Source organism: Triturus cristatus, chromosome 5_2, assembly GCF_964204655.1.
Source record: "Triturus cristatus chromosome 5_2, aTriCri1.1, whole genome shotgun sequence".
Classification (NCBI taxonomy): domain Eukaryota; kingdom Metazoa; phylum Chordata; class Amphibia; order Caudata; family Salamandridae; genus Triturus; species Triturus cristatus.
Genome location: NC_140588.1, coordinates 713,388,113 through 713,404,305, shown reverse-complemented (window position 1 = coordinate 713,404,305; position 16,193 = coordinate 713,388,113). Strand labels below are relative to the sequence as shown.

At 42.1% G+C, this 16,193-nt stretch overlaps 1 protein-coding gene across 1 annotated transcript in view; it reads left to right on the top strand.

Moving 5' to 3' along the window:
* The window catches only part of LOC146829166 (connector enhancer of kinase suppressor of ras 2-like), a 1,989,112-nt gene that overhangs the window by 632,878 nt on the left and 1,340,041 nt on the right, over positions 1–16,193 (top strand). The gene's annotated exons all lie outside the window — the stretch shown is intronic.

The following is a 16,193-nucleotide window of genomic DNA, read 5'->3' as shown; positions in this document are numbered from 1 at the left end:
TTTTTCTACCCTCGGGGACTTAACCCCCCCCCCACACAACACAAAGTTGAACATTTTGGTGCAAATCTGTAAACGGACGGCGTGGGGGATAACCAGAGGGAGGGTCTGTAGGACATATAAAAGGTGAGGCATAAAGTTAATATTCAGGCTATTAAGTCTGCCAAGCTATGACATCTCTGTCTTACCCCAGTGGTAGAGGTCCTTATAGAGGAAAGTAAGGGGGGGTTGCTAGCATTAATGTCTCCAGTATGAGGCAGGAGCCGTATCCCCAGGTTCATAATAGTGGATGTCTCCCATTGGAAACCATTGTTCTGGACGGGGTTTTTGAAGCTAGGTAGGGGGTCCACAACTCCCATGCTCCATGATTTAGCAAAATTAATCTTGAAACCCAACACTTGGGCAATAGTAGTGTCTTGGTTGGTAATGAAACAGAGGATATCATCGGCAAAAAGAGCCAACTTATGCTTCCTGCCATTGACTTCCACACCACATATTGTGGGATTGTACTGTGTCCTAGCCACCAGTGGCTCCATCCTGAGAGCAAAAAACAGGGGTGGCAAAGGGCATTACTGTTGTGTACCCCACGTGAGCCCGATCACTGTGGAAAAGGCGGAGTTGATTTTAAGTTTAGCAATGGGTTCTTGGAAGTTGGCTTGGATAAATGCTTTCATTTTAAGACCCAGCTGAATTCTATCCTGGACCTTGGAGAGGTATCTCTAGTCAATCCTGTCAAATGCCTTCTCATCGTTGAGAGAGAGAAGGGCCATTGATTGCTTTCACCTTTCAGCCGCCTTCATTAGGACTACAGCTTGTTGTGTATTATCATTGGCCTGTTGGTTATGGATGAAGTCAGATTGAGTGGGTGCGATGAGGGAGGGACAAACTTGGTGCAGGTGGGCCACAAGAATTGAAGCACATAGTTTCACATCACTGATCAGCAACACAATGGGTCTATAGGAGGGGCAGCGGGTGGTGGGCTTGCCTGGTTTGAGAGGGAGAATATCATGTGATTCTAGCATAGTGTTGGTGACCACACCAGAGACCAAGAAGGAGTTGAACATTTTTGCCAAGGGATTGATCAGGAGGGAGGATTACCCTTATAGAAGGTGACTGTGTACCCATCCAGGCCAGGAGCCTTATGTGAGGGGAGTTTACCGATCATGGCCAGACACTCCTCCAGGGTGATATCCTCCTCTAAGAAGTGCTATTCTTCGGCCCTGGCAGGGACGTATGCACACATGTAATCCTTTTAAGGTTGAGCATTAAGCTATAAGGCCTGGTAGAGAGTGGTATAGCACTGGTAGAATATCCCGATTATATCGCCAGTCTCCTACTGGAGGCGACCCTCCTCGTCCTCCACATCTCAAATATGATTTTGCATAATGCATACCACCAACATGTGGGATAATATCCCTTCTTGTAGTAGGTTTGGTTGAGTATAGCAGCTTCTTAGTGGCTGCTTTCATCAAAAGGTGTTCAAGTTCATCCCTAAGCAGTTGCAGGCCCCTTTGGGTTTTGTGTGTGCCCCCCTCTTTACGCCTCACCTCTGCCTGTTGTATCTGGGTTTCTAGCTCACATTGTAGGAGTTTAACTGCGGTTTCAAATGTTGCCGTATGGGAGAGGAGTTCTCCCTGAAAAATCGCTTTCACAGCATCCCAGAGAGTTGCAAGAGACACCACATCATTGTCATTTTCTGGGAAGTAACTCTCAATTTTGTCTTTAATACAGTGTAGTAGACCCGGGTCACAGAGTGAGACTTCATTAATGAGCTATGGTATGGGAAAAGGCAGTTGGGGAGCGATTGTAATTAAGGTTAACCGAACTGGAACGTGATTGAAAATGACTCGTAGATCTATCTTGGAGTCGAGCAGTCTAGGCAGTGAAGACTGAGAGACTAGGAGGTAATCTAGTCGTGAATACGTCTCATGGGCGTTAGAGTAAAACATATAATTGCGTTCCTTAGGGTGATAGTGTTGTCAGGCGACAATGAAGCTCAGGTCTCGGGTCCCCTAGATAAGGGCTGCGGGCATACAAGGATCGTCCCGTCTGGGTTTGGAGCGGTCTGGCTGGGGACTTAGGGACACATTGAAGTCACCGCCCAATATCAACTCCCCTCTCTGAAAGTGCGAGAGTCTTGGAGAAAGGTCAGTATAGAACACCCTGCTATCTTTGTTGGATCATAAATCGAAGTCAAGGTCAACTGGGTGGTGCTAAACACACCTCACAGACCCGTCTGTCTCCCCTCCCCATCCCTGTAGGTGCTATCCAACTTGAAGGGAAGGTCACAACAGAGAAGAATAGCCTTCCCACAGGATTTAGGAGTATGGCATTAGTGAAAGTGCATAGGGTAACAGTATGAATGGAGATGTTTGATATCTGTCTGAAAGAGGTGCTTCTCTAGTAAGAGCAGCACATCTACTTCTGCATGGCAGAGCCAAAATTATCAATGCTCTATGTTTGAGTAGGGTGTTCAAGCCTTGGACATTAAGGAAGACAGCACGGAAGGTAGTCATGAGTAAGACAGTTGACAATCCCTGTATGTGTTTACAGTGGGGCAGTCAGAGTCCAGCTCCCATCTTGCACAATATAGTAGCATGCACTTGTGTGTCAATAGCAAGAATAACAAAAAAATAAGAACAACAATAGCAAGAAGAACAGCCATGCAATATACTGTGAGAAAGCAAAAAGAAAATCGACAGGTAACAATGACATACTCAAAGGGCGAAGGGGCGAGCTCTAGCGTACAGCCAGGAGGCCCCCTCCTCCCGTACTCACAATCAGGTGCTTGCAGCAAAATCAGTGTTCATCAGAAAAGGAAAAAAGGCACATGAAAGAAAAAGCCTTCTCCACATTGGGAAGGCAAGAAGCTCATAGTGTTTGTAGAAGGCATTTGGTTCCAAGAGGAAGACGACGGGGTGATTATCGTCTGAGGAGCGGGGGCGCTGGTCTCTATCAGCTTGCTGCAGCTGCTTGCGTGCCTTCTCCTTCGCTTGTCTGGATGGTTGGAAAGCCAGCCGCCCCCACCTTTCACCATGGTCCGGGCCCCTGACTTGCGAGAGAGGTCGGGGTCAGAAGGAGAACATAATCAAAGAGCCTCGCGGGCCTCCTGGGGTGAGCAGGCTGCAATCCTCTTGTCCTGGTGAGTGAAGTAGATCTGAAATGAAAAGCCTCAGCGGTATGGGATTTTGTTCTGTTGCAGATTTTGGGTAATCTCCTTGAAGTCTTTCCAACAAGCTAATGTATGGGCCAAGATATCTTGGTATAGAGAAATGGAAATCCCCGCTGAAAGCGATCGGCCCTTGTTAGTGGGCAGCTCACAATACCTGCTCTTTCTGGTGAAAATAATGGACTCTAGTTAGGGTGCCCAGCACCAGGTTTTTCTGTGTTGGAAGGTAGAGAACACCCGATGGGTACAATCAAGCAGACTAGGAGGGTCATCAGGCTGCAGGAGGAGGTGCGCAAAGAGGGCCTGGACGTGAGCCACAAGTTCTTCAAGTTCTGCAGGCAGGATGGTGGACGTGAGGCACATTGTTGCATCTCAAGCGATTCTCAAGGTTGTCAATCATATCATGAAGCCCCTGCTGCCCCCACTCTCAATGCAGGTTGTGCGGCGGACATTTTTGAGGGCATGGTTCACTACAGTCACTGCCACAGTGGCCAGACCAGTGTTGGTTTGATGTAAGGACTGATCGAACCCAGACATAGCTCTAGTAATTCAATGAGGAGGAGCTGGATGTCCTCCTTAGTTGCAGGCGCCTGAAAGTCCCAACTCGTACCTTGACCAGAAAGCTGAGAAGGCAGGTCTCCCTCCGTGGAGCGAGGATCTGGTTTTTGGAGCAGTATGGAAGAGGAGCGGGGGGTATTGCCCTGTTCATTGCCTTTGTAGCGGATTCCAGCCTTAATTTCTCACTCTGAAATCTCAGGATTGAAATACCCATGGAAAAGGACGCAAGTAGACTATTCTCTGAAAAGACGCTGGAAGACGAGTACATTTCAGAAAAATGGCTCACCCACCTGTCTGCCGTAATATGGGAGCAATTCTGAGCTCTCTCAGGAGGAGCAAACAATGGGAGCCTGACAATATCCCAAAATAAGCTAATCTTTGCAAACAGCTAGCGTTTTTAGTTGGTCTCATGCCTCCTCCCTCAGGAAGGTTTATCTTCTTTTAATCTCAATCTTGTAATTTAAGTGGTAGATCACGATCTGCTGCTTTTTTCTGGGAGAGAACTTTAAAGCTTTTTATACGGCTTCTGTGAGTCCTTGCACAGGGGTTATCAATCCACCTCTGAATGGTTTTACGATGGGGGTGCTGGACTGAAACAGTCAGCAGCTGATGATGTACTCTGCCAATGCATCAAAGGCATTACCTTTACAAAATTTGAGTTCCTAAATTGGGGATCTAGCGGAGCATGCACTTGCTAATCTTCAGATAGTCAAAATCTGACTATCATGTTCAACATCAAATCTCACATTTGCACCAGAAATTAACTTTGTAGTCATGGGCATATGTGTGCAACTTTTCGAGGTACCCAAAATTGTATTGCGAATGCTAAAATGCACTGTGGGTGGAGCTGATGAGAGGCTTGGCTAAATGGGTGTCTGGGCTACTATAAATAGGTCTACACAAACTTACCTAGAAAGCTAACAGAAGCATTCCAAATAATCCAAAACCAGGCCACATGGAAAAGTATGAATTTAGGGTAAACGTGAATATGCAGAGCCAGTTCAAAATGCAATCAAGTGGCTCTTACTGAAGTTAAGAATCACACTTAAACCTTCTGCAGCAAGAACAAAGCCCACTAGAAAAATGTCATTGGTCCAGAAAAAGTTGCCACATTTCAATCAGAAATATTTGCTCTGCGACATTATGCAATAATCTTTCAATCGACTAATACACAGTTTCCAATCACTTGGAGTTCAGGGTCCTGAGCTCTGTAACATTCTGGACCTTTGCGTGTGGTTTGAACGAAATTATTGCATTTCAGGAGACCTCTCAGTACCACCCGGGATTAGAGACCAAGGAATTATGACCCAATAAAGCATCACAAAACGCCCCATTATTTAAATAAATAAATGGATGGAACCCTCAATCAGTGACTCGCACATTTCGATGACATATGGTATCTAATGCCTAAATTCTGAAGCAAGCCGTGTTATATATCGGGTGCTGTTAAAGAAATCTCCAAGTATGTAGTCACAGAAATGGCGATCTCCTCCACACCGATTTCTCCCCGCACCACACACCTTATCAAATTAATAATATTAGAATTTTGAGTAACCATTAATTAAGTTAATGTAGGGCCCAAGGCCCCCACCAACACCCTCAGTTGACAGTCAAATCAAAAATTCGGGTTAATGTGAAAAAAACAATGAATAAATAAATGAATAAAATATATTTTAAAAATCCCAAATGTGGTGATGAAAGGCAGGTCTGTCAGAATGGATGGTTTGTGCAGCTGCTCCTTGCAGGTTTCACATTTGGAAAGGGACATGAAGGATCGCTGCGCATCTTTCCGAAACAATGGAACCTGCTGGATGATTGTGACTCTGAAAGGGAGCTAAATGGCATTCCAAATGCGTCAGCCTGTAATTGCTCTGGCTCTGGAAAATTGCTTTTCTTTTCCTCGAAACTGCTTATTAGCTTTATAAACCATTGTTTTGATTTTCTTGTTTTGGGATTTTCTCGTGAATGTTGCATGCATATCAATTTCCGAAAATAATAGAAGGCTGCTGGAACATAGCTTCATTAGTTCCTAATTAGTCATGCTTCATTTCAAGATGACGAGAATTAATTATGCGATTCAGTAATGTGAAGATAAATCACTGGAACTGTTGGGGCGTAAATGTTATTTCAAAACATTCTTGACCTGACAAACATGTTTGACCCAATAAAGCGCAATTGACCGGATAAAACTAAACTTTTGTCCGTTTTTGTATTTTGTACCCTAACCCGAAAGAGTGCGCCTTTGAAAATATTTAATGAGCACTGAAGTTTTGATCATTGTATAACCATGGGATAAATCGTCTTTCCCGGTTAAGCTAAAAACCAGCTACATTATCTCCTCACCTACACAACAGGTGCTTTCGTGTGGTAGTATTATGCATCTATGATATGTTTAGAAACTTGGTTCATTTGCAAAGAATATTGTCTCATCAAACATGGCAGCTTCCATTTCCTCATTCCGCCATGCAATTTGATAAAAATGACTTTTGATGTAGGAACATCTAATAACAATGTTATTAAATGTTATCTATAAATGTTGTTATGTTTGGTGCATTTTATGGTGCATAGCCTCGCCAATTATTTGGCAAGTAGTATGTACTTCCTGTTACTGAACATGTGTCTGTAGTTGAGGGTGTGTCCACGGAGTGAGTGTGGTGTAATTTGAGGGTCAGGGTTTCCCAAACAGCGTTATGTTAAAGGGGATTGTGTCTTTTGATATACTAGCCAAACCCATGTGTGGTAGACGGTTTCAGGTTTTATCTGTGGGGTTCAACACAGTGAAGGTTCTAGATCTGCTCCTAAACTGTGCCAACAGTTGAAGTGATACCTATTATTTTAGGTCCTTGGTGGAACTCACAGTGACTGGCATGACATTTCCCCTTTATGGGCAATTTTGAATGTGTGTGTGCGTTGTTGTATTTAATGGCATTAAGGATCGAGTGTTTACCATGGGGATGTTATGATGCTTGGAATGTTCTATAGCCAGGGTTTGGAATGTGGGGACGCCGGGTGGGCATTGTGAAGACGGGAGATGGTTGAGGAGGAGAGATGTATTGCCAATGCCGAGTTTGAGCCTAAGAATAAAGTACTCAAACTCTACAAGCTGTGTGGAGCGTCATTTAACTCCTTCGCCGCTAGGCCTTTTCCCCCCTGTGCTAAGCCTTTTTTTGGCTATTTGGGGTAGTTTGCTCTTAGGCCCCTGTAACTTTTTGACCACATAAGGTATCCACGCCAAATTTGTGTCCTTTTCTTCCAGCATCATGAGGATTCTAAAGGTTCCCAGGGTTTGTGGATTCCCCTGGAGGGGGCCCAGAAATTAGCAAAAATACAGCTAAATTTTGGGTTTTATGGGAAAAAAGTGCCGCAAATAAAAGCATCTGGTTTTTTCCTTGCAAATGGTATCAACAAATGGTTTGTGGTGCTGAAATCACCATTTTCCAAGCTTTCAGGGACTGGTGGATTTTGTCAGAAAACCAACATTTCTTACACAGTTTTGGCATTTTACTGGGACATAGCCTATTTTTGCTATTTTTTGTGCTTTCAACCTTCTTCCAGTTAATGGTAGAAATGGGTATGAAAGCAATAATGGATCCTGGAAAGCTAAACATTTCATAAAAGTAGACAAAATTCTGAATTCAGCAAGGGATCATTTGTGTAGATCCTTCAAGGATCTTTTACAGAAACTAACAGTTGAAAATAGGAAAAATTGACAATGAAAGAAAAAAAGAGCCCTTTGTGCTAACGTTTTCACCTGTAACTTCTTCTAAGTATGACAGATTTTTTAAAGCAATATAACGTTACACCTGCTGGACCTTTTTGGTTGTGGGGATATATAGGACTTGTAGGTTTACCAAGTACCTGACAAATCCAGAGCCAATAGCTGAGCACCCTCTTGCAATGGTCTTTTATTGTGGACCGGGTTTATAGAAATTAATTTGGGAAAATATATACAGTGAAAAATCAGGATGAAAGACACCTATGTATTTTTGAAATTGGAACAAAATATAGAGTTTACAAACAGTATCTATTTGCACATCTCAAATGGTGAGTACTCATACTAGCATGTGAATTATAGGACATTTTTCAAAGTGACTTCTTTTTTACAAATTGTCTTACATTTGGAAGGCAGAAATGCATCGAAAGTCAATAGGTAATAACAGTTGCTCTACAATTCTGAGTTACCTTAAGTCTCCGGATAAAAATGGTACCTCACTTGTGTGGGTATGCCTAGTGGCCGCAACAGGAAACGGCTCAAACCGCAATGTGGACACACCACATTATTTACTGAGAAAACTGACCCTTTTTTTCTAAGTGCCTGGCTTTGGATTTTGAATCCTAGCTCTGTCGGCACCAAGAGAAACTTAGCAAACCTATACGTTTTTGAAAACTAGAGACCCAGGGGAATCCAGGATGGGGTGACTTGTCTGGCTCTCACTAGGTTCAGTTACACAGAATCCCTTGCAAACTTCAAACTTTGTCAAAAAAACACATTTTCCTCACATTTCTGTAATGGAAAGTTCTGGAATCTGTGTGGATCCACAAAATTCCACCTATCCTGCAATCCCAAAAGTCTTCCAATAAAAATAGTACCTCACTTGTGTGGGTAGGTCTAGTGCCTGCACCAGGAAACGTCCCAAAACACAACGTGGACACAATACATTTTTACAGTAAAAACTGACCTCTTTTTGCAAAGTGCCTAGCTGTAGATTTTGAACACTTGCTCTGCCGGCACCTAGGGAAACCTAGCAAACCTATACATTTTTTTAAACTAGACACCCAGGGGAATCCATGATGGGGTGACTTGTCTGGCTCTCACCAGGTTCTGTTACCCAGAATCCATTGCAAACCTCAAACTTTGTAAAAAAAAAATATATATATTTTCCTCACATTTCTGTGATGTAAAGTTTTGGTATCTGCGTGGATCCACAAACTACCACCCACCCTGCATTCCCTCAAGTCTCCTGATAAAAATGGTACCTCACTTGTGTGAGTGGGCCAAGTGCCCACGGCAGGGAAGGGCCCAAAACTTATTGTGGAGACATCACAATTACCTATCACAAAACAACCTGGTTTTGCATGGGAGGGTCACCTGGGTTTTTGGCCCCGGGCTCATCGGCCATCTAGGGAAACCTACCAAACCTACATATTTCTGAAAACTTGACACCTGGGGGAGTCCAGGTAGGTATGGCTTGCATTGACCCCCCAACGTTTTTGTACCCAGAATCCCCTGTAAGCCTCAAATTTAACTGAAATAAATTAAATTGTTCTCAAATTTCTTTGTAGACTTCGTCTTTAACCCTTCTTTGCAGACTCAGGAATTTTTGCAATATTAAAATATATGTATATCCTTTGCCTTTTTCTATTCTGCCTTTTGACCAATATAAGTCCATCATTTATACTAGTGAATCTTCACAACCTGCTATAGGTTCTAAGCAGCAATATTCTGCAGCATGCCCTATCATTCTAGGTACTACCGCTGATGGGGTTTTTAACCCCCAAATTACTCGCACACTGTCTCTTGAAGACTGTACTGTACAGCTGGCTGAATTGAGGGCTTTACTTCTTGCACATTAAAATGGGGATCCTAAATTCCTCACACCTATAGTGTGTTATTCATATTATTGCATACAATCTTTTAATGATCATTTACATTTTTGGAAACAAAATGATTGCATAGATTCCAAGGGTAGCACTATCAAGCACAAGTTGCTTTGGGTTAAAGTGGCATATCTTAAAGATTGGTTGCTGCACACTCATATTATATAAACATTGGGCCATCAGCATGTGGGAGCACATGCCGTAGGGAAATCTTTAATTAACTACTTAACTGGACATAGTTGATAGTGTGGAGGCGCAGGTCGGATATAGCTGTTTGAATAACATTTGATGCATTTGAACTAAAATCATTTTTTAACTAAAATACACATGTTAATCAGGTTATGTAGCAAGTGTGGCAAATCGATACTTAGGGCCATATTACGAGTTTGGCAGTTCGTGTACCACCGTACCCGTGGTCGCATTCCGAACACCGCAAGCTCAGCAGTCTGACCGCCATATTACGAGTTGTGTGGACTGCTATTGCAAAGACTGTGGCTGAACCACCTACACCATCAGCAAACTTCAGACCGCCGGGGATGTGTAGGGGAAAATCAGCTGCTGTAGGTCACTACAGGGGAGTTTCACCCCATTCGTATTCTGAGTTGGCTTTTCCATGAGCTGACCCCAGCGGTGGGACTGCCAGATTCAAGTTGGTGGAAACAAAGGATTTGGGGTGCGTACTCTAGCTGACCACTTGAAGAAGATATTATTCAGACTATCATAAAGTTTCAAGATCTTCATTCTCAACAGAAGATACCAAATCTCTGGCCATTGCTGCACCTTAGTCAGACTTCAGGACTAGCGCTATGAAGCCCCATTGCTGGGGCAGCTACGCACTTCATAAAATGTATAACATTTAGAAACGAGAACCAGCAATGCCACGGTTTGTTTTAAAATTAAGCCACTGACCAGAGGGACTGGAAGTGAAGAGTGTATTGAGTCTAATAAATCATGCGCACGGCACTAGCAATAGACCCACTGCATTTTCCTCATGTGTCAAGTAACAAATCTAGGAGCGTCACAAGAGGCGGTCAGAAGAGGGCATCATCCATCATGCCTCGCTTTTCAGGACCCGCTAGGCTTTAACATGGCTGTACTACTGCTTTAAAACCTATTTGTCGATTTGCTAAGCAAGTCTGCATTTTTATTATTTATAATGGAGTACCTAATATGAAAATTGTACTACATGCTGCAAGAAGTTGTGGAAAAATCTCAAATATCTGTTGCATTTCACCAGGGACACATGTTTATTTCTGGGGCAAACCTGAAATCTGTGTACAGTGAAATACTTGCAACTCTTTACCCAAGATGCCTGTCACTGCAGGAATCAAAAGGCTGTGCTGTGGGATAACCCTAAATGTGATCTGCGCTTTAAATATAGAAATTTCCCACAGCCCCACTCCATTTATGCTGCATGTGGTTTGATCGAGAATTTAAGTGCCATTTCAAGCCAAGAAGTGCTTAATGGGCTTCGCCTGAAGCCCCAATTCATATTATTTTTTATTTTGGGTGTTTCTTTTTTATGAAAGCACTGGAGAGAGAACTAGAGCGAAATCTAAAAATGAAAACAATTTAATTTAAAGTAACATTGATATTTAGTGTTTCACTATTTTAAAACATATAACCAATGTACTTAGTCATGTCTCCTGGGTAGAATGTAAACCTCATACCTGGAAATCAACTAGAAAGTAAATAAGAGTGGAGCAGAAAGGCAGGAAACTCTGTACAGAGCGTAATACACATAGGTATTGATGTTCTATTTGTTCTGATCGGTTTATATTACTAATGTTAATTTGAGTTTGATTAAGTACAAGGTATGAGGGTAGAATTGGCAGCTTTGGAATCTAGTTGAAAAGCAAGTGGAATTCTAATCAATTATTTATAAGCAACATGTTTATGGCAACAAGTTCCTACCAAGTATAAATCAGAGAAAGAAAAACACATGGGAGCTATAGATCCTGATTCACAAATATTTGCTGATGTTCAATCAATAAATCAATCAGGGGTCTATAAAGTGCAACTACTCACCCATGGGGGTCTCAAAGCACTAAAAGTGGGGGGTGGTGGGGTGGCTACATAGCATGCTGCCGTCATCCGAAGAGCCAGGTCTTGAGATCTTTCCTGAACTAGGGCAGTGTGGGGGTTTGCCAGAGGTGGAGGGGGAGGTCATTCCAGGCCTTGGCTGTGAGGTAGGAGAAGGACTTCCCTCCCATTCTGGTCTAATAGATGCATGGGATGGTGGCCAGAGAGAGGACGGCTGATCGGAGATGTCGCATGGGTGCGTGGAAGGAGATGTTTACCCTTTTAGTCCTCCATGTCTATCCCTGAATTCCAGGAATAAGCCTGGAGTAAGCTAGGAGAACTCTTGCTTACCATGGAATTCAGGAGTACTACAAAGAGTCACATCTACTAATTCTAAAATCTCGGCCCAGTATTAAGCAAACAATTGGCAAAGCCAAAACATTTTGCCTTTAAAAGCAGTTTCACAGCCCTTTTACTTTGACAATGCTTTGCATTGGTGCGTCCATGCACTTTTTTTTTTTTAGTTTTGTCTGTTGCCATGTCGGAACAATAAAGTAAAAAGATAAAATGGTGACTGGCATGCCACAATGCATGCATGTGCATTCATCCCAATGCATATGTGTGCCTGCTTGCACATGATGGCCATCTTGGAATGATAAGAACCAGTGCTTAATTTGCAAAGAAATAAGTGCCAGGGCTCTCGTCAGGAGGCCACTGCACCTTGTACCACACATTACCCCTGTCATGTTGCCGATGATAATAACAACACAATTATTAACATTTACACTCCTACAGGTGTAACAGTTCGGACTATTTCATGCCCCCAAAGCTATAACAATGGCTTGGGTGGCAGGTAATATTCATTTTCACTGTATATTGAGTTAATTATTATCTGTTGTTGTGGTCATCTCTAAATTAGCTAGACAGTGCCACCTTCTGGCAGACTGTCACTGGCCCCAGTGCAGACAATTAAGTGCTGGTGCCGAGCACCTGAAACCACTGGTTCAAATTAAGCACTGATAAGAACAATTATTATAAGAAAGCTACCATAAACATGAAGGTGTGAAATATCAGAGACATTTTGGGATTTTTTACTTTGCTGCTCCAACATGGGTTGTCGCAGCAGAGGACGTGAAAGTAGAATCAGCACGCTGTTATAAATCAGTAAAGAAATGAATAACTGCGTTCCTAGTCTTCCACCTTAATTCGTACAAGGAATATTCCGGTCCCTGATTAGCATGAGACCCAAGAAGAAGAGCTCCCCTGGCTAAGTCAGACCCCAGACTTTGGCTGTCCACATCCTTTCCATAGCCTTGAGGAAGACCCGCCTTGACACCTAAGAATTAAGCTGTCTGCAGGGTCGAAACGTCGGCGTAACCTGCTGTCTCAGTATCATTGAATCTCCTGGCTTTCGAACATTGTGTACCTTTGCACACCACTGGAGACTTGTACTGACCCCCTCTATGATCAAAGAGTTCTATCTACTGTGAATACCTGTATATATTTTACCTGCACTTGTATATATTGCATTCACTTTATCACAGTCACTGAGCACATATTTCACATGTCACTGTTTTATTGTTGACAGCCTGATTATTCTATAAATTTACTTTAAATAAATATTCTGATTGAACTCAATATACATGAAGTGGGTTTTGCATGTGTTCTTTTCAAGTACTACTAAATTATATGGTACTTCTGAAAAATTGAAAAATTGCATAATGTTGTGAAATAATTCTTCCCTCTACCCCACAGAACCGCTGTAGCATTGTTGTTTGATACCCAGGTTCTGAGGGACACAGGGTTTCCCCATTGTTTTTGTGAGTTCCAACATGGGTGACAGCCATGTCAAACTGGTAAACAAAAATAAAATGTCCATGAGCACTTACAAATGAAGCAAAAGATTCAAGAGCATGCTGCACTTGCCAGGCACACAAAAACAAGGATGAATAAAATCAGCTGAATGACAGTAGCTGTGAGAAAGTGGATAATGAAAATTAGTTGGTAATAATGGTACTATTCTTGTTAGGTCCAGTAGTGGTTTCAGTCATTTAAACCTGAGTTCAACCATTGGTGGCTATGGCCCAGAATAGACCAACTTAATTTAAGAAAATATGTAAAGTATTTAGAAGTACTGAAACAGATAAATAAATGAAAACACAGAAAAATGAAAATGCTGCCCCAATTTGTAAATATAGAAACTATTTTAAGAAACAAAATAACACCAAAATGTCAAAAAGCCAATTAGGGGAACCGGAGATATAAATTTTTAACAAAAAATAGCGCCAAGCTCAAAGCACTAACTGCATGAAACTGGTCATGCTAGACCAGACGAGGGTCAGGTTTGAGGCTGGGTTTGCGGCTGACCGCAACAGGGCAGGGGTTGGACACGATGACAAGGTTGGTCCTGGTCAAAGAAGTACCCATAGACTAGGACATTCTCTGAGAGGGTAGTGAGTCTTCAACGGGGCAAGTCAGCAGGATGGATCCAAAGACGGGGTTGTCAAGAAAGGATGCTGTCTCGGTGAAGTAGTCAACGAGAACCTGTGCTTAACCCTCTGGTAGCTTAGCACTAAAGCAGTCAGGCTTAATTTAGAGGCAATGTTTAAAGTATTTATGCAGCACTCAAACAGTAATAAAGTGAAAATACAATGCAAGAAAAATTTGAAACCAATTTAGAAAATTATGGACTATTTAAAAAAATAAAATAACACCAAAATGACAAATTCAAATAAATAGAAAAGTTAAGGCTGACCACGGTGGAGTGTGAGCCAGATACAAGGAACAGGTACGTCCTTGTGAAAATGTTTACTTTTCAACCTAGTCTCTGGAATTTAAGGCAAAAATCCTTAGTGCAAAGCAGCAGGCTGTGGCTGAAGAGGGGTCCATGCCGTCGGACAGCCACTGTCCAAAGTCTCACGGAAGCTGTTGAATTTTGGTGGGGAACTTCTGAGGGAGAGAAATTTGAATTTCATACCTAGGGAAGTCCCCTTTCCAGCCAGATACTTTTCCTGCCATCCCTGGTGAAGATTTCTACTTTCGGACATTTTGGGGTGCAGTGTCTTCCAGTGGGGCAAGGCTGCAGGTGTAGCCGAACTGGGCTCCATGAGGCCAGTACTCACTCTCCACAGAGTACCACTGAATAGTATTTTCAGCTAGAGAGAAGAAAGTAGCAGAATCAACCTAAGTCTTAGGCCCAGCTGCGATGCTTGCCGAATTGGCTTGGCAGGTTGCACACTGTCCCTTGTCAATTATCAGAGCAAAACGTTGTGAAAAAGTTTCTATGTCCCTGGTTTCAAGAAACTTTACAGGAATACACTTTGACACCAGCGAAACATCCAAGACCTTGGGTGCAGCACATGGGGGCCAAAATTCACTCCAGAATTACATTAACAATATGTATAGTTTGAAATGTTTTAAAATTGTATGTTCAATATAATGCAAAATAAGTATATTTGAAGTATTCGGTCGGAAGTGCACTCGCTACAAGAGGTAGGCACACTATCTTTTGAACCGCAGGAGACATATACATGTCTTATACTTTTGAGGAAATAATCCACAGAAACGTCTTACATAGGCTTCAAATAGGACACTACAAACTCTTAGAAACTGTCTGTCAAAAATAGTTTTCTTACTGAATTACCAGGAAGAGCGCTTCACATTGAAAATGTGATCCTATTTATTTTTTCTATGTTTAGGATACACCAGTGTTAGTTTTTTTAATAGCCTCCTTCTTATTATCTTTGGAACCATAAAACACATTCCTGTGCTACTCTTTTACTTCATAACATTATCAAGTCTGTGTTAGGTTTTTTCAACAGGCTAAACACAAAGCCAGTTTCTTTATTCATATATCAAACTGATCCATACCGTCTTCTATAATCTCCGATTCTTTTCAGAAGCATAATTTCAAGCAAGACTTTTATAAGAGGTGAATAGGACTACTCTTCCATCTTATGGTTGATGTTTCATCAACATGGCGATAAATCCTTGTACAGTTTTTTTGTGCATGGAAATGAAGTTTAGGATTTGAGGTTGAATGAGACATATATTGCATATTTGTGTAAAAAAAACACTCCAAAACCACGATAACATATACAGTGAGAATAAATTGCAACATGTTCTTATCTCACTCATCCTGTCTATACAACCATTCCCACAATGGGTGGCTTTAGTAGCAATTTCTAGCCTTATTTGATAATAGTAGAAATATGTTTACATCCACAAACCTTTAGTATTAAAGGATTCCAGGGACCAGAGAATCTTGGTGGAAGCATACACTTTGATTAACTTTGATTAACTCTACATTGAACTGGTGTTATGTAGCTCGATGAACCATTTAAAGTACAGTTATGTCGAATTGTTCTCTTTAGTACTGAAATCTTTGGTGGTCCCTATGAGAGCACTCAGTCTCCGATTCACAAAGCGTTTTCTGTTAATACTTGTGTTTTACTGCTGACACAGTTGTGAATCACTAATGAATTTCCAAACCTAAGTCACAAACAATTTTCAGTGAGAAGTGTTTAAGGCTTAGATGTGAATAATTCATGAATTTGCTTATTCATGCCTATTCATGAAAATGAAAAAAGAACAATTGATGGATGGAATGTTGAACAATCTCAATCATTCACCCTCAGTACAGAGATCTGAACCTAAATCCATCCATTTATTTCCACACCATGCCATTCCAGTTTAGACCCAGCCACAGGCAATTCAGTTTTTACCCTGCTTCCCCTGGGAACAGTCCAGCCTGAACTGCCAGGCCAGGCCCTCTCTGGACCTGAAAAAAGTATCCTGGGACCATTTTGTGGGTATCACCCCTCATCAGTCAGGCTAGCTTGAATCCAGT